The sequence below is a fragment of the Rhynchophorus ferrugineus genome, unplaced genomic scaffold (genome assembly GCF_030347505.1).
Source record: "Rhynchophorus ferrugineus isolate W39M unplaced genomic scaffold, kcgeb_rfMv2 rfM2, whole genome shotgun sequence".
NCBI lineage: Eukaryota > Metazoa > Arthropoda > Insecta > Coleoptera > Curculionidae > Rhynchophorus > Rhynchophorus ferrugineus.
In genome coordinates, this window is record NW_027472581.1 from 16830145 (window position 1) to 16854800 (window position 24656).

General features: G+C 30.2%; 1 protein-coding gene across 6 annotated transcripts in view; it reads left to right on the forward strand.

Moving 5' to 3' along the window:
* The window catches only part of drn (zinc finger AN1-type doctor no), a 155336-nt gene that overhangs the window by 125072 nt on the left and 5608 nt on the right, over positions 1 to 24656 (forward strand). Inside the window, exon 1 of one of the 6 annotated variants that reach the window (XM_076394013.1) lies at positions 19100 to 21039. The exons of the other annotated variants lie outside the window; for them this stretch is intronic. The gene's annotated coding sequence lies outside the window, so the exon portion shown is untranslated. Of the gene's footprint in view, positions 1 to 19099; positions 21040 to 24656 lie in introns of those variants that run through there. 6 annotated transcript variants of the gene reach the window in all.

Sequence of the window (24656 nt, forward strand, 5' to 3'; positions counted from 1 at the left end):
ACTCTTAAATTTCATTCTCATTCATAGTATAGCCTCAGTGAATGAGTATTACTAGAGACAATTTTTAGGTTAGCTGGTTTAATTCCATTCCAAAACACACGTGCACGCTGTTGTAATAGAAATGTTTAATTCAACCATAGAGAAATAGAGATTTAACTTCATAGCAAATTTTGGCGAAATGTTTTACGACGTCCAACATGTAGATGTCGCTACCTTTAACATATTACTTGTTTTATTCGCTATGGTTCATTTCGTTCTATGGTGTGTTTATTTTAGACGCCATTCTCAATGTGCCCTATATTGAGAACAGTGTGGTTAGCTTTTTATAACTTTTATACATTAATTATATATATATATATATATATATATATATATATATATATATATATATATATATATATATATATATATATATATATATGCGTATATAATATTTGTATTTTATAGATATATTTATTTCTATATTATATTTATATGTATATTTAATTGAATTTAATATAAAAAATATATTTCATAAAAAAATTGTTTGGTATTTAAATTTCATTAGTCAATTAAACATGACGTCAAGGCTGTCACGTGCCAAACATTATTAATGGGCCAATCAAGTCTTCACAGTAAATAGAGATTTAAATTGACCAATCAAATTACTTGAGTGGCCCATTATGGCTCCCTCTGGATGTTGGGCAAAGCAAAACTTTCCGCCAGAGTCCCCTATTGAGTTGCATCTCTATTACTCTATGAATTGAACTCAGTTGTTTTATAGTTGTCAGAAAAATATAGATATGTCGAATGCCTTGCAGCACAGATGCATTGTATATAGCTCATTTTCGATCAATACAAATGGAATATTTGTTATTTATAAAAAGAAATATTGAAAATGACTTTTATTTTGAAAGGAATGTTAAATGTTTTTCATGAGATAGTTAAGTATTTTGCTTTTTGATTAAGTCAGAATTTATTTTGAAATCTCAGGACAGTTTGATGGTTCAGGATTATTTCATTTCAATTCAATTAAAAACATTAGATACGGTTTTTTCCAACCGAGTTATTTTTTAAATATGGTAATGTGAAATAATGGATTTAAAGTCATTGAATTTTCTCGTGACGAAGACGCAAGTGGATACAGAATCATGAGAAACACATTTTCTTTCTTTCTTAAAAGTTTTATTACAAGAAAATATTTTTAGAAGTAGTAAGGAGCATATCAAAAAAAGGGATATATTGTATGGCTTTATCGAATAAATATTACGAGAGATCGTATAACTTTGAAACCTATTAGGAAAATTATATTTTGCTGTACCCGTTTGATTCCATTCCAATATTTGGTAAATATTTGGTGGTTTTCGATACTCTTTATCATTTATCTGAAACACGTCATATCAAAACCGTCTAATTCATTCATTATTTGCAAATTGTATATGCTTATAGTAAAGCGCTGAAAATAAACATAACATTTCCGTAACACATGTTGCTACTATAAAATAATGTAATAAAACGTTCCGCAAATTATCTTTTATTTGGAATAAACCTCAGCCTAGTAAAACAAATATTTCTGTTCGTGTTCTGAACAAGTGTTATAAAATAATAGTGAAAGGTTATTGTTACACCCGTCAAATACATGTGTTACCAAATATAATAAATACAAAAGGCTGTATTAGTGACGCCTACTTTAAAAAGGTGAAATCACGTTTATTTATATTTGAGATATCATTTCAGATATATGCATTTATTCGATTAATGTTTGTTTCCTCTAATATGAGTGGATTAATATAGTAGTAATGAATGACGGTGTGCATTGATCTATTTAAAGTCATGATAGATGTTTATCATTTTTATCAATGTATTTACAATTTTTCAAGGAAACACACATTGCTTCCGAAAAATTTTGCATGAAAATTTGACCAATATTATTCCAATACAGTATGTTCAAAGCAACTTCCTACGATCTATAGTTTATATCTATAGTCTATATATCTACATGCATATTAAATTAAATTAAATTAAAAAATAAGGGTTATAGGGTTTTTAGCATTTAATACACTTCACTACACAACTATGCAAAATCACACAATTTGGCTCTCTTAAGTCTGCATCCTAGTTCAGTGTTATCCACAATTAGCAAAACTTCGTTGTTAACCTGGGAGAGAAATCTTTCCTGACGTCTCGTGGCGAATATCTTAATTTCCTCTATGACAGTTGAAATCCAAAGGTTTCGTCTTAAGTAATTATTCCTATGGTTTGTGGATGCATCCACAGTATTTCTGAGGACTTTATTCTGAAATACTTGTACTATGTTGCTGTTACTTCTTGCAGAACATGCCCAACACTGAATTCCATAGGTCCATATAGGTTTTAGTATTTGCTTATACTGCAGCAACTTATTAGGTACGAATAATTTATATTTTCTTCCAAATATCAAAAACATTTGTAATTTAATTTGAGTTCTCCAACAGAAAGTATCGCAGTGTTTTCAGTAAATGTAGCTATGATAATATTTTCTATTTGTAATATATTACACGTATTAAGTAGGTAAAAGGGCCCAAAGCACTACTCTGTGATGCACCTGTTTTTGTTTCTTTCATTGTTGAGTAAGCTTATTTTTATTTAACTCTAAACATCAGTGATGTAATTGTTTAAGAGTTCAGTATACTGCTTCGGTAACATTTTATGGAGTTTATATATAACGTACTATATTCTTGGTGAGCAATTTTTTCTCTTCGTATGCCTTATATCTCTGATTCTATATACCAAACCAAGTTGGTCTGCAGGTTCAAATGGCACTGGTAGCAGTTAAATCGATAAGATTTTACAGATCTCGGAGTCATAATGATTTCAGTTATTTTCCATACATCCGGGGCTTGTTTGCATATTAGTGCTCTATCTATTCAAATCATAAATACAACAACACTCATCAAAAAACTCAGTCTTGAATTTAAACATTAATAAATGTATATATCATAAACAGTGACATTAGATGACAAATTAAAAAATCTAGAATATGTTTAAAAAAACCTAACTGAAAATAGAATAGACAGTCATATTGGCTTCTTGGAAGAATATTTAAAATTTTAATACATAATAAGATGGTAATATATATAACAATATGGTTGCATCAGGGATAGAAATATAAACAATGTTCAAGTATCTCATAACAAGGTTCTACATTTACGTAATAAATGACCTCGGTATATACGTGATGCTAAGATTGAGATCTAGGAATCCCATAAGAAATGCAAGAGCAGGTAATATATCAACGAAAGCACAGAAGTAATGGGCCTACTAAATAGACAAAATAGCACTTTCTTCTATTATTTATGATTAAAAAGTTGAGTTCTGCTGTCAGTTTTGATCGACAAGATTATTCTGGAGAATCGTAGCATGCACACAATGATTTTAATTTACAACGTTGCCAGTTATTGCAAATTATACGTAAAGTTAAAGAATATAATATAAATAGAATAAATTATATTGGACTCACACTAATGTTTCCGTTGAGACTAAAATTAAAATATTTTGGTACTTAAAAAGTAATATAAAGAACCTTTTATAAACATTTTTAGATTTAAAATAAGTTTGAAAGGAAAAAAGAGAAAATAAAATTGTGTAATTATTTATCAATATATAAACATTACAATAACAAACCAAGTTAAAATTCTTGTAAATTATTCGTAAATTTGAATAAAATAATATATATTCTCGAATTCACAATTTACCCTAAAATATATCATGAAACTAAAGTTCAAATTTAGCTAAATTCACACTTTATTATATTATTTTATGTTTATTATGTTTAAGCTATAACCTTTTACAAACATATTTAATGTTAAAAGGAAAAATAGAAAATAAAACAATATGTAAGGTAACAAATATAATTTATCATTATATAAAAACATAAGCATCATTTTATATAAATAATATTATCTATTGTTTCTTCATCGGATCTGTTCTATATGCAAAAACAACATGGAAATCACTGTCTCATTTAATACAAGTAAGGGATGCAATGCAAATCCATATGAATTAACTTCGTGTGCAGAATCTACATGTATACAATCATTCTTTATGATTGTATATCCTTCATTAATTATGATTGACATAAAATATTCGTTCTTTAAAGTACGGCAGATATCCAGAAACTAAGATCGTGGGTTATATCTCACTCACATCTTTCTGACTATTCTGACTATTTTCACTTTTCCTCTTCGCTGATAATATTTTACCATGTTTTGTGTATGCTGCCATCCATAGACTATATATAGAGGTTTTACTTAAATAGACGAAACTGAGAAAATTTTGCGTGGTCCCTTCTGGCTCTGAGACCTCTTTTTTTATTGGTTCACTTGATTTGGCAAACAAAGGCATTTGATGGGCTCATTTCTATAACGCGATTGTTTGTTTCAATTTGTTTACGACGCCATTTTTGCGTGTCTGAAATAAAATACGATCAACATTTTTGTGTCTTAATTATAATCATTATTATTTGATTATAATGTATCTTCATTCACAAAAGTGTTGTGTATCCAGTGTATGTGTGGAAATAAAAAACCAAACGTAGTTTTCCTTGGAAGAAACAACCCAAGTTAGCTTGATTAAGGAAGTGTGTGTGTGTGACTTTATATTTGTATTCAAATATATATATATATATATATATATATATATATATATATATAATATATATATATATATATATATATATATATATATATATATATATATATATATATATATATTACTATTTATAGAAATACAACAGAAGAAATCATGAAAATATTAACCACATTTTAAAACCAAAATGTGTCCAAATGAGGCAATGGTAAAATTACATTGAAGGTATATGTCATTATACTACATGAAAGGTTTTTATTACCCTTTCAAAAGTTGTTTGTAAATTGCCATCAATTTAAAACTTAATTATTTTGAAGTAGTTCATTTACTTCAAACAAATGTATATTGGTTGAGATACTTATAGTTAATATTTTGGCTTAAAGCTCGTTAACCTAGATAACCTTTTCAACAAGGCTGTTAATAAAATACATTAATGCAAAATAATATAATTCAATTTGTAGACCAGCAAGATAAGCTTGATTTTATAGATAAGAAATTATGATGCTTGTTTTATTGGTAATTGATACTTAAGCTGTTTTTTAAACTCCTCGATTTTACCATAACGTTACCATACGTTTTAATTTCTTGTTGCTGTTCTTTCAAGTATTAAATTTTTGGTATGTTTTCTCCATTCTGACGTATATCGTATGATTTAACAGTTTTAATTATCCGTTCTATAATTTTCGTAATAACATTGTAAAAATAATTATAACTTACCACAATACATTTTTGTGTTGAACAAGTAAGTAAATTATTAACACATACAGATTTTCAGCTGTGCTGCTGTGCTTTCAGTATGAAGAAACAAAAAATAGAAACTTTAATAAACCTTATTTAAATTAATAATATTAAAGAAATATGAAAAAGGGAAAAAGAGCTATAGACAATTTATATTATATTATATTTTAACTTTTTGATAATGTATAATATTTGTATTTATATAGAATTTTATATTATTAATAAATAATTTTCGAAAATTACATTTTGGTTTTATTTGAAATTTAATTGGTCAGTAGAACGAGACGTCAAAGGTTAGTCACGTGGTGCGTATGAAATTGTCGACCAATAAAATGCTCTCCTAATAAATTATTTTAATTACAGGTGCCTGTAATAGTAATTTAAACTAACCAATAAAATTCAGCGAAATGCCTTCTCGGCGCCTTCCTGCTGAAACCACGCAAAACAATTCTGAAATTATTTGTATTAAGTTAACATTATATATATTATTCGTTAAATAATCAGTCAGAAATCACAAATTTCACCGATCGCTCGTTCTAACCATCGCAGAATAAACAACATAATACTGAGATACAACCTACAATATTGGGAAATTGGGCAAAACATACGCTTCGTATTATTTACACGGAAGCACTGTTGCCAACATGCAACAAGATGTAGTATATTGCATAGTGTTCATATTATTTATAGAGAATGGACACTCTATATGATGATATTAATTTATAACTGTATATACTTTATAAATAGTTCCACTTGAAGTCGGCTTGGTTTTCGCATCGATCAAAGCGTCAGAACCTCGTACTGTTGTGACAGTCGCGGTTTGAAATCCTGCTGGGGCATGGCGAAAGTTTATATTTGTAAGTCTCCTAAAGACAAGAGTGCAAAATACAACAAGGAAAATAATATCAGTCACGCCAATAACCAGACTGGGTAAGACCGGATGTCTTCTGGGATGATCTCCAAAATTGTTTATTCACCCAGTAGGTAGGCTTACTGCCTTAGACCGTGGTTCGGAGTCCGCGTTAAACACTAAGTCCAGTCCAAATAAACCCTAGTTAAAAAAAAGAAGACTAAGATACAACCTACAATATTGGGAAATTGAGCAAAACATACGCTTCGTATTATTTACACGGAAGCACTGTTGCCAACATGCAACAAGATGTAGTATATTGCATAGTGTTCATATTATTTATAGAGAATAGACACTCTATATGATGATATTAATTTATAACTGTATATACTTTATAAATAGTTCCACTTGAAGTCGACTTGGTTTTCGCATCGATCAAGGCGTCAGAACCTCGTACTGTTGTGACAGTCGCGGTTTGAAATCCTGCTAGGGCATGACGAAAGTTTATATTTGTAAGTTTCCTAAAGACAAGAATGCAAAATCCAACAAGGAAAATAATATCAGTCACGCCATTAACCAGACTGGGTAAGACTGGATGTCTTCTGGGACGATCTCCAAACTTGTTCATTGACCCAGTAGGTAGGCTTAATACCTTAGACCGTGGTTCGGAGTCCACGTTAAACACTAAGTCCAGTCCAAATGAACCCTAGTTAAAAACAGGAGACTAAGTTATAACAAAAATATGTTCTACTTGAAAAATATAAATACTTATTAAATGAATAATGGCAAGAACTTTATATTCGATTTTCTATTCGATGTTCGATTTTTTGTCGTATACATTGAAAGGGTTTGAAAAAAAAATCACGACACGCTATAGGAATTAGTCATCGTTGGAAATTTTAAGTGCATTTTACGTTTTAACGAGTCATGCTCTCATTCTCCTATAATTACTATTACGTATAAATTATAAGTTTATTCGAAATCATTCGAATGTCTTATTTTTTGGCATGTTAAAGAAAGTTTCAAGATCAGTTGTTGTAATTACCAAATAAAAGGTGATGAAATTCGTCAAAATTAGTATTATTATTATAATTCTTCATGATATAGTTCGCAATGCAAGGCTATATGACTTGAGTATTAATGGAGAAAAGACCACCAATGTATTGACAGCTGAAATTTGTTGGTAGTAAATATTTCTTCCATTGGTGTAGTGCATGCATGCATTGCCCTCAATCAACATTTTTTTACGGAAATTCAATGATTTTTCTTTCATTATACCGATTTTTTTTATCAGGAAGTGCCAAACAAAGTATTTAATTTTAACAAAGTTGTCCTTACGGTTTAAATCTCTATCCATCTAGTAATGGACATCCACATTTCATAAGAACTTTTTTTTTGTTATTTAAGTCAATATTTATTTTGTTTGAACGGTGTAATCACATTGTATTTATCAAAAACGTTGTACGAAAGGTTACATTTTAATTAAATTAAATTGATCTTTACACACGACAAACTTATAGCGTTAAAGATAATTCCTCGAAAAAGTTTCTGATAATTTATAGATTTTTCAGACAACGGGTTATCTCTCACATAACTGGAATTTAGACATATTTTCACGTCGTTACAAACTATAAAACATTGATGATATTTGAAAGTTAATCTATAGTATCTAATTATATTGTATTAATACGTTTTTTTTTTGTATATTATGTTTCATCTTTATTGATTTTATCTTTATTTTAGTTTAAGTACAATTGTGTTAAGGCTATTAAAAGAATTCCTAAACTTAACTACTAAACTAGATGGTTTCATATCACTTTAACCAATAAATAGTCAGTCAGAAACCCATTGCGTCTTTACTCAATATCTTCGAAAAGGAACAAGATAATGGGGGCTCCTTCTTATCAGTAAAATGCGTTAGAGAGCTAAGTATTGATACTATTAATTCATTAATTGCTGGCGTTTTTATTGGAAATATTTTATCGTATTGCAGCTGCACTGAATGTTATTACTAAAATTTCTCAAAAAGAAGAAAGACAATATAATGTTGGATTCACTGAAAAGAAGGTGTGTACATACATTGATGTTATTTCTATTCGAGATGAAATTTATGAAATGTATAAAAACAGTGAGTAATTTTTTCAATATAAACATAATTTAACACATTTATTTCCGTAATAACAGTGACTTTGGAAGGTATCCATAGAATATTTAGTGATGTGCAGCTCTTTTAGGGATGTAAGTCGTCCCTTCATACACGGTATAAATATAAATAGTATAAAAATAACCCGCGAAAGAATCTAATGGAACTTCCAGGCATTACATTTTAAAAACTTGTAATACAGTTAAGAAATATTACTTATTTTAGTTTGTGTATAGACATAAATATGTCAAAATGTAACATTAGGTCACTCTTGGCAAGATTGCAATAAAACGAATGTAAATACATCAAACATGAAGAAATGAGCCATAATTTTTTGATTTGGTTTGAAAATCAACTGATAAAGAACTAGGAGATTATTAGTGAGTGTAGAGTATGAGTTATATAAATCGGTTATTGTTGGATATTGGACAGGGCAACAAGTATTCAGATATTCTTGCAAGACATACATTTTTAAGTTTTAGAAAATACCGGTGAGAGTAAAGTATTTTAAATTGTAACTTGGTTAATTTAAATGAAATGTTTCATTATGTTTTATGTAACTTACTTTCTTAGAAATAGGCCTAAAAATGTTACACAGTAGAACAGATGATACAAGTAAGAACTCTTTGGATATGTGGAAAAGCTTATCTACAGTGACACTCTTCCGTTTGGATGAAGTCCTTATACGGCACGGAAGAAAAAATTGACAAGTGGTAACTGTGAACTAGTGTTAGATTGGAAATTAACAGTTTTCTGGATGTAAGATTATGATTCATTACTGACAATTACTAATAGTGTTTGACAGCATTGAAACATAATCCCATATTCAGAAAGTTTAATTCAAGTGAATGACTAAGCTGTTAATCTATCTAACATTTCTTCACGACTTCATCTTTTGTCAATTTCTTCTTCACTGTGTCTGATCAAGTTCATCCAAACCAAAGGTGTTATTAACCATTTCAACTCAACAATTCTAAGAGAAAAAACAATATATTAGCAATTAATTATTAAATAAATGTTATGATTAATAATGCCTAATCAATTATTATTCCAGCGTTTACCTTTTTCCGTCAATTTGTATTGTCTTAACACTTTTTATTATCATTTTGCCGTGAGTGGCCCAGTATCCCATTCTGAAACATCCATGCCTCATCTAAATATACAAATAGAAATAAAACATTTTCCTTGATTTTATTATTTGCTTTTAAAAATTGTATTATTTTAAAAGGAATGTCTAGAAGTTACATTAGAGTTCTTTGTGGGTCATCTTTACACCATTTAAATCCTATATTACCTAATAGTGTACGAAGGGATGTTCTACAAAGCCATATATCATAGCTCTAAGCAACGTATGGATACTTTCCAGACAGTTTCCTCTAAAATAATTATATTAAATTATGTTGATATTGAAAAAACTACTCACTGTTTTTATATATTTCATATATTTGATCTCTGATAAAGCTAACATCAAGCTAATCTTGATTCGTCACCCGCTACATAGGAGGGCCATTTCTTTTCGACGAATCTAATATTTGATTTGAAATTTATAAAAACAAGCAATGCTTTAAAACAAAGTTTGCCGGTTTATAACTTGTAGTTGTTGTAACTAAAATTTTGAAGAATATTGCGGATGACCGAACGACTTTTGCAGGCTCATTCGTTGACATGTTCAAACGTATCAGGCATCTGTATCTCTTTTTAATTGGAATAAAATAAGAAGGAATATATTGTCTGATTCTATAACGATTTTATAAATTACGGTAGGCAATACATCAAACATGTTTATGACTTATGCCTACTTCTACTTTGGATGGATTATATGTCAGGTTTCACATGGAAGTCTACTGGGGCTAATGCTTTATCTACTTTACACTTGTGATATACCATAAATGGAGAATATTACGATGGCTACATTTACTGATGATACTGCGATTATGGCTGTCGCAGACAATAGTGAAGAAGCCTCACGAAAATTACAACAGGCAAGTGACAATATAAATAATTAGACACAAGCTTGGAAAATAAAAATTAATGAAAGTAAATCTGTACATGTGGAGTTCACCTATAAACAGACCGTACAGGTACCAATAACATTAAATAATACTATAATTCCATATAACAACAGCGCTAAATATCTCAGAATGAATCTTGATGCAAAACTTCGCTGGAAGGAACATATAGAGAAGTAAAGAAAAGAAGTGGAATTGAAATATAGGAAAATGTATTGGCTAATTGGAAGAAAATCACAATTATCAGTACATAATAAATTGCTATTATATAAGCAAATACTGAAACCTATATGGACATACGGAGTTCAATTATGGGGATGTTCTGCAAAGAGTAACATAAATAAAATACAAATTTTTCAGAACAAAGTCCTGAGAGGTATTGTGGGGGCACCCAAATACTACAGGCTGACCTACATCCTAACTTTCAGATACCCACAGTCAGTCAAGGAATCAAGAGAATTGAAAGGGTGCTTGAGGAAAAACTCCATTCTCATGAGAATATTGAAGTATTGCAGCTTTTGGATACCACCAGAACAGGACACAGACTCAAAAGAATCAAACCATCTGATGTTGTATAGTGTTGTGTAGTGAGGTGCATATAATAAAAAATACAGTAGTGACATGTATGAACATTATTTCACCAGAGACTGAGATAGGGCCGATGGGTCCTCCTAGTTATATACCTAGATTTAAGTTATCATATAGACAAATTGTAGTTTAAACGGAAACGACTAGTAACAATGCAATAATTAAATAATAAAAAAAAAGTCAGGTTTTTATATTATTTTATTCAACCCCTGTATCACAGGTCAACTCCACATGTAAGCGATAAAACTTGTAAAACAGCCACATGTATATAATCAAAAATCAAAATGAACCAAATGCAAATGCAAATTCTGGACGTTCAAACGCAGATAGTCTCCACAGTTTCCGCGTACAATTTGCAACGATTCGCTACGCTATTATTCATTTCCATTTAGAAAGAATGACGTTACCGCTGTGTGTCGTCATTCGACTCGAGGCAGCGTTGCGTTCGACCTATCCGGGTACACGGACGAAATACGCCACGTTCATTATCGCAAAAGTGAAACGTTCCATTGTTAGTCCGTTAGAGTGACTGATAAGTCGTCAAGAACGTTTAAAGCACGTGATCGTCGGTATATAGTACGATATCCGCGAGGTTCCTTACTGCGTTCTAATGATTCGAAACTAAAAAATTCATTTTTGACGTTTGATCGATGAAAATTCTTCCTTTTTACTACGAAAAAACTAGTTTTTTAATTTTTACACTACTACTCGATAATTTAATGGGTTTGTCAGTGCTACAATCTATTCTCATCCACGACCTAATTTAATAAATGCTAGATATCGCCCTGTAGTCGAAATTCGACTACAATTTATTGATTTAATCAGTTTTCTCTCATAACAGAGTAAATATGTACATTTTTTTTATTATTTAATTAATGCATTGTTACTAGTCATTTTCGTCTAACCTACAATTGTCTTTATGATAACTTAAATCTATGTATATACTAGGAGGACCCATCGGCCCTATCTCAGCCTCTGATGAAATAATGTTTATACATGCCACTGCTGTATTTTTTATTATATGCACCTCACTACACAACACTATACAAGATCAGAGGGTTTAATTCTTTTGAGTCTGTGTTCGGTTCTGGTGGTATCCAAAAGCTGCAATACTTCAATATTCTCATGAGAATGGAGTCTTTCCTCATGCACCCTTTCAATTCTCTTGATTTCTTGACTGACTGTGGGTATCTGAAGGTCTATAGTATTTGGGTGCACCCTCAATACCTCTCAGGACTTTGTTCTGAAAAATTTGTATTTTATTTACGTTACTATTTGCAAAACATCTCCATAAATGAACTAAATTGAATGTCCATATAAGTTGCAGTATTTGCTTATATAATAGCAATTTATTATGTAAGGATATTTGTGATTTTCCAATACAATTCCAAGCCAGTACATTTTCCTATATTTCAATTCCAGTTTTTTATTTTTTTTCTTTATATGTTCCTTCCAGCGAAGTTTTGCATCAAGATTCATTCCGAATTATTTAACGTTGTTGCTATATGGAATGATAGTAGTATATGAGTATTATTTAATGTTATTGGTGCTTGTATGGTCTTTTTATAGGTGAACTGCATATGTACAGATTTACTTAATGTTGTTAATTTTCATTAATTCTTATTTTCCAAGCTTGTGTCCAATTATTTATATTGTCACTTGCCTGTTGTAATTTTCGTGAGGCTTCTTCACTATTGTCTCCCGACAGCTATAATCGCAGTATTATCAGCAAATGTGGCCATCATAATATTCTCCATTTCTGGTATATCACATGTGTAGAGTAGACAAAGCATTGGTTTCAGTACACTTCCTTGTGGAACACCTGCTTTAGCTTCCTTTATCGTAGAGTAAGCTTCTTCTTGTTTCATTATTTTTCATTATTCATATTCTAAACATTCTGGTTGTAATGTACGATTTTAATAGTTCGTGTGTTATTTTTTTAGCATTTTCTGTAGTTTATGAACAAGGCCTTCATGCCAAACCTTATCGAAGGCTTGTGCTACATCTAAGAATATAGCTGAGCATACTTTTTTACTTTCATAGGCTTTTTCAATAACATCTGTTATTCGGTGGACCTGGTCAATTGTTTTATACTTGTTAATAAACCCAAACTGGTGTGTTGGTGTTAGGTTTTTTCTCTATATGAATGTACATAATAATCGTTATAATAACTAAATAAAAATAAACAGAAACCTTATTTTATTTAACATATCTACTACACTATTTTATATTCTACTATATACACACAATTTAGCTTAATACCTACCTAAAACTATTTATATATTTACAATTTTATTTTAACTACTACCAACTGATCAGTTTGAAGTTGATGCCGAGCCCAAATGTTATGCCACAAAATTATATTTTTGTATTATTTGAGCTCGTCACCGACCTCAAACTGATGAGGCCAAGTAAAGGTGCAGCCCGTATGAGGAAAAATAGGAATAAAGAAGCAATGATTGAAGCCCCGGGGTTCGCTGCCTAGCCTAGGTGCTTTGACAAATGTTCTAACCAAATTAGAACAACAAAAAGTTATTGTCCCCGTCAGGAATCGAACCCGCGACCACCGTTTGGAAGCTGAACGCTCTAACCATTAAAAGCAGCTGACTACAATATTTCTATGAAGTCTTATATGCTATAGTTAGCGCTTAAAAGTAAACTGAATAACTTTCACACTGAACGACTTCCGATTTTCCGTCTCATCAACTCAGCAATAACATTATACACAAATATCTGATTATTTTAGATAAAAAATCACACAAAGTAAGATTATTTTTAGAATTTTAACATCTTCCGAGCATAAAATATAAGTACACATGATCTTAAATGAGGTGATACATGTTGGTGTATGAAAATGGTATATTAAAACAACAACAATAACACAATTAGGTAATTTGTTTTTCACAATTTAGAAGTGTATATTAAAGAAATGTATATACAATTATTAACTTAACTATTGGTTTTCAAAACTTCGGTCTATAAAGTAAATTATCAAAAAGTTGATACAATGTTCAAACAGCAAAATGTCATATAGTCCCATATCTTGTGACATTAATCATTAAAAAGCTTAATGTTTAACAATGCTTTAAAATATTTACAAATTTACTGTTAATAATTTATAATTTCTTCTATTTGTGATATGTGTTCCGTCTATATAAATTATATAGTTTTATATATTAATATTATATTAATTACCATCAATCCATAAGGAAGAACAATTTTTCTTAGCTATGTATACCTCGTTCACTGTTCACCAGACATCAAATTAAATCAAAATCTAGTTTCGAAATTCTAAATATTGTTTATATATATATAATATCATAATAACATTATTTTTCGTTGTTCCAATCTTTGACACAAATACTATTCTACATTCTACAGTTTTTTATCGTGGAGTGAATAAGTAGAGACTTGTAGATTAAGCTTACAGCAAATATTACATATAAGCACAAACTTAGTTAACGGTGTAAAAATGAGTTCAGAGCTATTACGCATCTAATACAATAATACATAATATCAGATTACGATATGATATTAAAGTAAACTGTAATTGATAATATATTTTGTGTGATATTTCTCTTCTAATTTCTCGGTAATTTATTTTTAACCGACAAAAAAGCAAGAGGTTCTATGTTCGGCTGTATATTTTCATTAATGTATATTCGCCGATTTCTCAATTATTGAGCGATTTTCAAAATTGTTGTTTTATTCATAAGAATGCATTTCCAAAGTAGTTCCGTTGGAACCAAGTCAGGATCTGATAGGGGGAAGGGAATGAAATCGAGGGAAACCTTCAAATTGTAAAGGCACGTACAAAGTTCTCACATATTTTTTATCTAAAATAATCAGATATACATTATTACTGAACTGATGTGGCGGAAAATCGGAAGTGGTTTAGTGTAAAAGCCAGTTAGTTTGCTTTAAGCACTACCTATATGATATGAGAAGTAGAAATACTGTTCCTACAGTGTAACGATTAGACCGTTAAGCTCACACGCGGAGGTCTTGGGTTCGGTTTCCAACGGAGTGAGCAACAATTTTGTTCTAGTTTGGTTGGAACATATGCCAAATCACCTAGACTAGGTGATTTGACTAGCGGACCCCGGGAACTGAAGCGTTCCCTATTTTCAATCATTGTTTCTTTATTCCTAATTTTCCTCATACGGGCTGCACTTTTACTTGGGCTATCCATTGTAATACTTAATAAAACAATAGCGTAATTTATTGAGTAAATATCTAACTCCAAAAAGAAAAAAATGGAGTATTTTTACCAAAAAAATTGAACCGTCTTCAAAAAATAAATAAGGAACTCACTAAAATTTATAAAATAATCGAACTTAGATTTTTAACACAAAAAAGTTTTCAAATAAAATATGTACATAATAATCGTAATAACTAAATAAAATTTAAAAAAGACTTATTTAACCTTGTACTATGCGTGTTTTATATTCTACTATATACACACAATTTAGCTTAATACCTACCTAAAACTATTTATATATTTACAATTTTATTTTAACTACTACCAACTGATCAGTTTGAAGTTGATACCGAGCCCAAACAATACAAAAATAATAATATAATTTTGTGACATACACACAAAATTAAATTACCAACAAAACAAATCTAAATAAATATGACTGTTTGGGTTCGGCATCTTCAAAAAGTAATAGAAAGACAACACACAGAGGTTTCTAAGAACTTTTCTAAAACTTTTCAATGTACAATATTTAGAGGGTACTATAAATGGTAATAGTATGCTATATACATCAAATCGGCATTCGAGTAATTTAATTGATTTGATTAGTTTTAATTTCTATTATAAGCACCTAAAAAAATATTAGGTAAGGAAAATATATCTCGAGCCTATTGACCATTTATAGATCTTTTAATATATATTTTTTATTATATTGAATATAAATTCCTCATCTTTTGGGTTTTAAAGTGTTTTTTAATCTTTATCCTATTGTAAAATTTTATCCTAAAAAATGTTACGTACTGTAAAGCAAAACGTTTAAAAATACATTTTTAAAAGGATATGAAATAACGAAATTATCTTTTTACAATATTATTTTAACCACTACCAACTGATTACTTTGAAGTAATTTTTCAATGTTTATTTCGTTCCTTATATATTGTTAAATTATTAAATCATCAAAATTAAATAAATTATTAATAATTTATATATATATAAAAAATTAAATTAACCTGTTCATACGCATGCCCCAAACTTGAATTATTCTCTGAAAAATAAATGCTCAATATGCGCATGCACCAAATCCGGAGATATTTGTTAATTAATGTATCCTAGCATTAGGTTAGTCATAGCATAATATAAATAAAAATTGCATTTAATTTATTTTAAATAATAAATAAAATTAAAAAACTTATCAAGGGTTTCTAGAAAAACATTTCGCAATGCAATTTATTGATTAGTTTACATTGGCTGTATAGATACTTTTTATTGTGAAAGGTTTTGACCGTTTCTTAAATAATTAAAGTTTTTTTTTATTATCTTGAAAACGAATTCCTCATATTTTCCTATTAAGATTATATCAACTTCTCTCATCCTGAAAACCGTTATGTATTGCACAACGAAAAGGTTTAAAATTTACATTATTAAAAATGTATCTGTTAAATTACCGTGACGTTACTGAAATTGCAGAACATTGGAATAAAATAAAAGAGATAGCTTAAAGGCTAGGGAAAGTAAACAATATTGAGGTAGTTAAGTGAGGCATTAGGTATTGCCTCGTCTCCATAAAATGTATGAGTCATAATATAATGTAAACAAAAATTGCATTTAATGTATTTTTTAAGATTCTTGTTAAGGGGTGTATATATAGCATTTATTAAAATTTATTATATTAATATAATTTTCATTGTTTAAATGTTGATTGATTTTACATTAAGAATCTTCTTTTAGTGTAATCTAGTAATTTTTTCAACTTTGTAAAAAATATCAATAATTTTTATTGATAACTTTTGATTTTAAATCGCTTAAAATGTTATAAAACGTTTTTTAAAATATCGATATATCAGCATCCCTAACAGATCACCTAAAAAGTCCCCGGCCTGACACATAGATGGCGCTACTAGAATTAAATCCATATGTATTTTAGTTAGCCTTAACCCTCTAAAGATGTGTGTATAAATTTGACAGCTGTCGGATCATTAGTTTTTGAATTATAGCATTTTGAGTGAAGCAACTTTTGTTATTGTGAAAAAATCGAAATCGATATATCGATATTTTTTAAACTATCGAAATATTGATATTTTCCCCTACTTCACATCTTATGAGATGCATCTTATGAGAACCGTGGTTCGGAGCCCACGTTAAATAGTAGGTCTCGCCCAGATAAACCCATAGTTGGTAAAAGGAGACTTTAAAATATGTAAAAAAAAGTAGTACGAATATTTTAGCAATAAAGAAAATTCTTTAAAACCAATTTACAATTAACCTTTTTGAGAATTTTAAAATATGTCAATGTTACTTTTATGTCTTTATAATATGATAAAATTCCCAATAAAAATACCAAGCTTCCAATATAAAATTCCTTTAATTTCAGTCACTAAAGAGGTACACTTTACAACACTATAATAGATTGATCAATATTAATTATATAGCTATCGTATAAAATGACGAGCAATATCTTTTTTCAATAATGATCCCTGACCCTTCTCTATAAAGGATCCAGTAGGTAAAAACCGTGATACCCTCAGGCCCATCTACTCGATATTCGTAGATTTTATGTCGTTTCTGCGAAACGACCGTAAAATTATTTCGTTGTTTGTTTCGGATATCGGCGACCGTTTGCCTTTCCCAACGCATTTACAGAAATTATCATTATTTTCCTACATAGCGACATCAAAAAGTTCAATATTCAAGTAAATAGCTGAAAGTACCGACAAATATTTGCGTATAATTCCGAACGACGACCTACGCCGACTGCAAACGCGTCGTTCTGCGAGATAAAAGACGCATTTGGTCTGTTTTTGTTTCTCTGTAATGGAAGTTTTTTTACATATACTTTTTTTTCGAAATATTACGATTTGGCGAAGGAGATCATGGTATTTCGAAAACTCTATTTATTTTTATTAATATTATTATTAGCTTCAAGTAATCACACGTAAATACGAATGACGAATGCAAATCGCCGTTAAATACGATATATATATATATATATATATATATATATATATATATGTATACTTTATATTTAGAATAAAATTAATCTATTAATATAAGAATAACTATACTTTTTGGCAGAACTATCGGTAGTATATTGAACATTTCAAAAACTCCCCTTCTTTTGTTCGATATTCGATATAATTATATTTACTTATAGTAAAAAAGAGCGTTCCTAAAACTCCACAGGATTTTAATTAATATTAATACAAATCCATTGATTATAAACCTAAAACAATGAATGTAATGGGATATATTCAAAAAATATTAAATAATTCCTTTATATCTGTACTTATTGTTGTGTACATATTGTGATAACTTCGTTTTTAACTACTTGAAAACTCCCAATATTTTACAAAGGCTTTTGTTATGATCTTCTACAAATTTCAAACAATGAAAAAGATAAATTATTTAAAGCGACGTAACACGTTGATAAATGTGAACTTGATTGTATATATTTATTTCTTCATCAGATCAACTATGCCTAACAATATGAGTTATACAAAAATTACTTATATATTTTTTATATTTCCAAAACTCTTAAAATGTTGTTATTTTAGACATAAGTATTATTTGTTTGATAGATTCAGGTAAAAAAAGTCTATATTTAAATATTTTAATATTTGTAAAGCTCTCAAAATTTTATGTATAAGTTTATTATTTGTTTTAGATAAAGCACATAGTCATGCCTAGTTAAAATAAAAGAATACAACTATATCGCGTAGTTTGTAACACAACACGTACTGTTTTTATATTTCACGTATACAATTCATCAAATTTACGAGATGCAATAGCAAAAAAATTAGTAGATTAAATTTATTAGCATTGCGAAAACACCCTGAACTTGCCTCAGTAAAATAAACCTTATTATTGGAGGATCATATTAAAATACATTCTTATATATCAGACTACATTATATTATTTCTCAACAACTAATTCAAAAATAAACTTTGTTTAATTTTTAGAATGAAGGAATGTTTTTTTTTGTTTTTTAAAGACAATATAGGAGGCAAAGGCATCTGCAATGATGTACAAAATATTTGTGCGCAAAACATTGCTTTCGACAAAAATAAGAAGGCTAATAAAACAAAGTATACTGCCAATGGGAAATATCAAAAACTAATTTAATAGCTGCATTTAGTAAACACACCAGATAGAACGTAGACAACATAGTGGAAAAACAACTATGTTTATAATCAAGATTTAGTTGATTCAAGAAATCCGCCAACAACCTTCGTTTTTCGTGAAACGATTTGCATAAAAATAATATATTTTTTCTGAAATTATTATAACCCAAAAAACAACAAATGAAAGCTTTAGAGTTTGACTATGTTTAAGTGTAATTGTTTTAAACCAAAGGTTACTAAATGTTTTAAACACTTTTTTAAAATAATTTAATAAGGTTTTCAGCATAGACAATACTCTACTATACATTTTCAAATTACATGATATCTAACAGAAATGTGATACCACACATCTTATTCCCAATTTAAGGATGTTTTCAAATCGTTTCAGTTTAACTGGACCTCCTTGTTTGTTCCCGATATCACGACGGAATTGTTTTTGTTTATATAAACGCATTTCACTTTCAACGCAAACCGAGATTTATTTGTTTTTCAAAACATGACAATGGAATTGTCTGATATACTGTTTTTATTTTCACCGATGCTATTGTATTGACTAATTTTCGTCTTCGCATAGAAACATATCGAATATTTCTGCATTTCCCAATAAAACTAATTTAAAAGTCTATTGTCAGGCCAAATAAGACATCGGTTTGTTCCTAAAAGAATTTACGAGCGAAGTGTTGTTGTTTGAGGAAATTGACGCCTGGTCACGTTCTCAATCGAAGAAAGACCAAAAACTATGGGAAAAATGAACTTTTGAAATTTCGTTGATTTAAATTTAGCCCATATTGCGTCGTAATTTCTACGCTACTGGCATATAGAACCGCTTTCCAAACTCGCCCGTCCGCCATGATGATTACTCCACAATTCCATGGTCTTGTGTATGTGACATTGCCAGATTTACTCCTAATTTTAATACAAAATTATTGTCATTAAAATATAGGCGAAACAATTCTCATTTAATTATATTTTATATGAAATATTGCATTTACCATTTCAGATTTTCTTAGAATTAGTTCCAAAATAATTAATTATCACTTTTGCTTTCTGTTCTGTTTTTGACGCTTCTTGGTAAATTTATTATTTAATTAATTTTAGGAAAATTTCGTATAATTATTTGCAATTAAAAATTATTTTCGTGATATAGTTGTAATATTCAGAAATAAATTACTCCTTTTTTCATTTAATTTAATAATGAATTCCGCAATAGAATTACTTTAGAGTAAATCCGGCAACGTGGCAAGGCGATCGCGTGTATATTGGTTCGTTCGTTAATTTTCGGCTCCTGAGCGCATGCGCACTCCCCTCTCTCGAAGCTTCGTTGGGTTCTCGACCCAACCCGATTGGACTACGAACGTCAGTCTGTTAAAACGGGCCCTACGGTGTGGGCCGCTTCGCGTCTCATTTCTGTGCATTGTGTGTTTTTTCTTTCTATTATCAATTTTTCCTATAATTTTCGGTCACTCGTAAAATATTTAGATCGTACTCAATCGAGATTAAAGTTGGAGCGTTCGACATTCGGTCTTAGTGGTGTCTCTAGCCAATTACGTGGACGTAATTATCGGAGTGGGCTGTGATTCGACTGACGTGCCATTGGCGTAGGCAAGCACTTGCTTCGCGGAACCGACAGAGAGAGAAGAGTTTATTAGGAAAAATCGCGAAACAGCTGTTTCAGTGGTTTTGGTGCGAACGGAAAATACGGAAAGGCGTATTCGTTATAGTTTTGGAATCTCGCTCAAAGGAATTACGTGTTGGAATCTTATTGAACTTCCATTGCTGCATAACGGAACGTAAGTACCTGGAATCTTCTTTGTGTGAGTGTGTGTGTGTGTGTAGAATTGCGACTCGACCATTTTCTACCGTTCTCGAATGACGCATTCACCTTGATTTAATAAGCATTGTCGCATGTCCTCTCACGTTCTTAACAAAAACGATTGGCGTGATTTGCAATATCAGCACAATTATTCGGAACATTTCTAGAATTTCGAAAAATTTCAGTCAAGCTGCGTAGTCGCTCTTGGAGAAAGTAAAAATATAGTCGCTAATCATCAACGTGACTCACGTCAATCTTAAGAACCGATGACTATTACAGGCTATTATAACTATAGATAACTGTTTTATCTTTGTTCATGTACATCTTACGTGATCGTAATGTGTTTTTCCAGCAAGTGTTGATTATTTGTATACCATTATTATTGTTTCATTCGAACAAAGACTAAATGCAAAACTCAATAACCATGTCCATATTATTAATATTGTTTCTAATTGATTGATCTAACTTTTTTGAAAATCGTCTGTCGATAATTTATTTACTCCAACAGTCAAATTCTCCATTTTCGAATGTGTGTTCAAAAGACAATTAAGGAAAAAATCTAATTAGAGATGAGATTCCGTTGATTCATTAAGCATGAAAGAATGCGGTTTTCGGTTCGAATCATCGCCGTATCCACCGAGATATGCACCATTACCAAAAAAGTAGGAAACTGGGACAGATCCTACTTTCGGTAAAAAATTAAAAAACAAGAAGTTCGAATACCTCTGACGTACAAGCGGTTTCGATTGTGACCAAGTAACGGTGCTCTGGCAACTTATACGAGGGTCTCATGATATTTTACATTTTTCTCGTGTTTCGATGAGATATTCACATGGTATAACGCGTACGAAACGGTTCTTCTGGACCATAATAAACTGGAAATAGAACGCGGCGTAGCAAAGGAAGAGACGACCGACTTGTTTTGTTTTTCTTGATAGTCGTCCAAAAATAACATTTTTTTCGGTTGCAATTTATAAATATCCAGAGGCGGATTATCAGCCAACGTGAATCGTTGGACTTTCAAGCTAGTCGTATTATTGTTTTGGTATGTATGAGATAAACAAATGCACTAAATGTGTCTCGTAAAAAAATTGGTAACGTCGATTGAATTTTAAAATTAAAATTGGTGTCGTCCCTATTCATATTTAATTAGTAATTATGGAAAGATTTATCAAATAAAAGCAATGCATTTATACTAATTCTAAATGCCTGCTTCCATTGAAACTATTAAAAATCAATTAGGGCAACTATTAAAATTCTATTTTTCCTGTTCATTTAAGAATATTTACGGTTAATCATCTTCGTGCTTTGTGTATCCATAAGAAAGGGACCTAGTTATAAAACTATTAGTGAATTATTCAAAGCAACATCTTACAACGCCCTTGTAATCAACAAACCCTAAGGTACGTCATCTCCATCGGTCTGTGATAATGATTCGAACGTCGTACATTGGCGGCGGTCGTCTTTAGCGTTTTTTTTTCTTTGTATTTCATTATTTCCGCTAAGTTTATCGAAAAACAAACGGCGTTTCGTTGGCGGCGGACGTGGATACCGGTTTTTCCTTCGTAGGACCATCACCTGCCAAGGTCGATCGCACGTTATACGCTTATAAAGGGCGTTCAACTTACATCGCCCATCGCACTCTTTGTTTTGCCGATCTAAACAAGTTCAATTAATCCTACACTTAACCATCTTAGGATTCCGTACGCCTTGACATAACTCAATTTAAAATCTGGAACAACCACTTGAAATCAATGACTACGAGAATAATTAACATTTATTCGGTTATAACAAACACTATTAGTTCTCTTTGTTTTAATTGATATGTAACTTTTAATAATTACTTTAATACTACATAGTTTTACAAAATTGGATGTACTTGATTTATAAATCATTATTTTTTATATATAATTTTTATTATAATATTTATTCAATTCTAAATAACATTAATTAATACTATAACAATTTTAGTTAAGTTTTCCCATTAGTTAAAAACATCACAGTAATTGCTGAACTCGAAATATTTTTGTCAGTTTATTAGAATTTTTATTTGCGATTATATTTATGAGTGAATATTTCTTGTGTGTCCTACTATACTTCCTTTTTGTACTTATTATATTGTGGAATTATTGTTTCTTGTTTTTTGAAAGTTACGCGGGTTTATTTATTAAATATTATTTTCTAAACTGTTCGGAGTAATGACCCACCCGAAAAATCAGTTGCTAGGGCAAGTGGCTGCAGTGCACAATGCACTCCCTCATACCAGACTTTTCCCCTCCGAGACGAATAAACAATGGCCAGATGCAAGGTGAAAACAACTGGAAACCGAACGACTGCAGATGGGTTCCAGTCTTTCATCTTTTTTCTCTCTATTTTCAACCAACACCACCTGTGGTGCTCTTTCTGTTGTTCGTTCTCTTAACTTCGGGGACGTCGACGACGAATTTTTAATGTTTAAAGGTACACTGCATTGACGAAAATGTCTACGTTAACATGCTCTGATTTGTTATTTTAATAATTATATAGCACACCTAAATTACTATATGTCCCGGACTGAAAGTGGTAATAATTAAAGAGTTAGTTTATTAAGTTAGAGTTAATTAAGTTTTTTTTGTACAGTTTTATAATACATCCTCCATTTTACTAATTGTTTTTATACAAAAATCTAGCTCAAGTCTACTTGCATAATAAGGTCCTGACAACGGCAACAAGAGTTTCGATGAAGCGGTCAGTGAACCGTTAATCCTTCCAGGTAGTGCAGAATATGAGCCTATTATTTTCTTTTTAGTTCAGGGAAGGAAACCCCTTTATATAATGTTTTGACGCATCTTGTTTAGTAATTTCAAGATATTTTTTATTAATGATGTCATAAATTAGTCTGATAACCAATGGTCATGAAAGAATACACATTCATTGAGGCATAAACGTGCAGGAATGGTCTGACCGTGGTTTACGTGATTGCAGTCTTGTAGTTGCTCTGATTTCATTACATTTATTTGGGTCATCTGCTGCTTATTCTCAAGAGGTTATTCTGATGTAGATGCATTCTGAGTGTTAAATAACAGAATAGATTGTATAATTATTTTAGAATATATTGATATCCTGAACATTCCCAAAAATAATTAAAAATTTTAAATAAAAAAGAAGGTGTAGTTTGGTAAGGTCTAAATTGCTCATATCAGCATAACATACTCGCAATTTCAATATAATTGATATGAAATGAATAATGTAGTGAAATAACGCCTACTTGAACAGAAAAATATATTTTTTAAAGAATTTGTTTTACTTATAATTTTTGTAAACTAACAAATAAGGAAATTTTGACACAAGAACGATAGGGTTAGTAGATGGTTACATTTAAAGATTGGTACTTGAGAGAGATTTTCAGAACAAATTTTAAAATTTGGATAAAAATCAACTATCCAATCTGCCATGGCGTGGAACTTGAAGATTGAAAATCCATGCCTTTGAATAATATTCAAAAAAAATTAATTTTCTGTATCAGAATATTTTATATCCACATCGGAATATTTTGTTAATTTTGCAATATTCTATGTTCTTTCTTTACTCATGCTAGCCGTTGTTACATTTTAA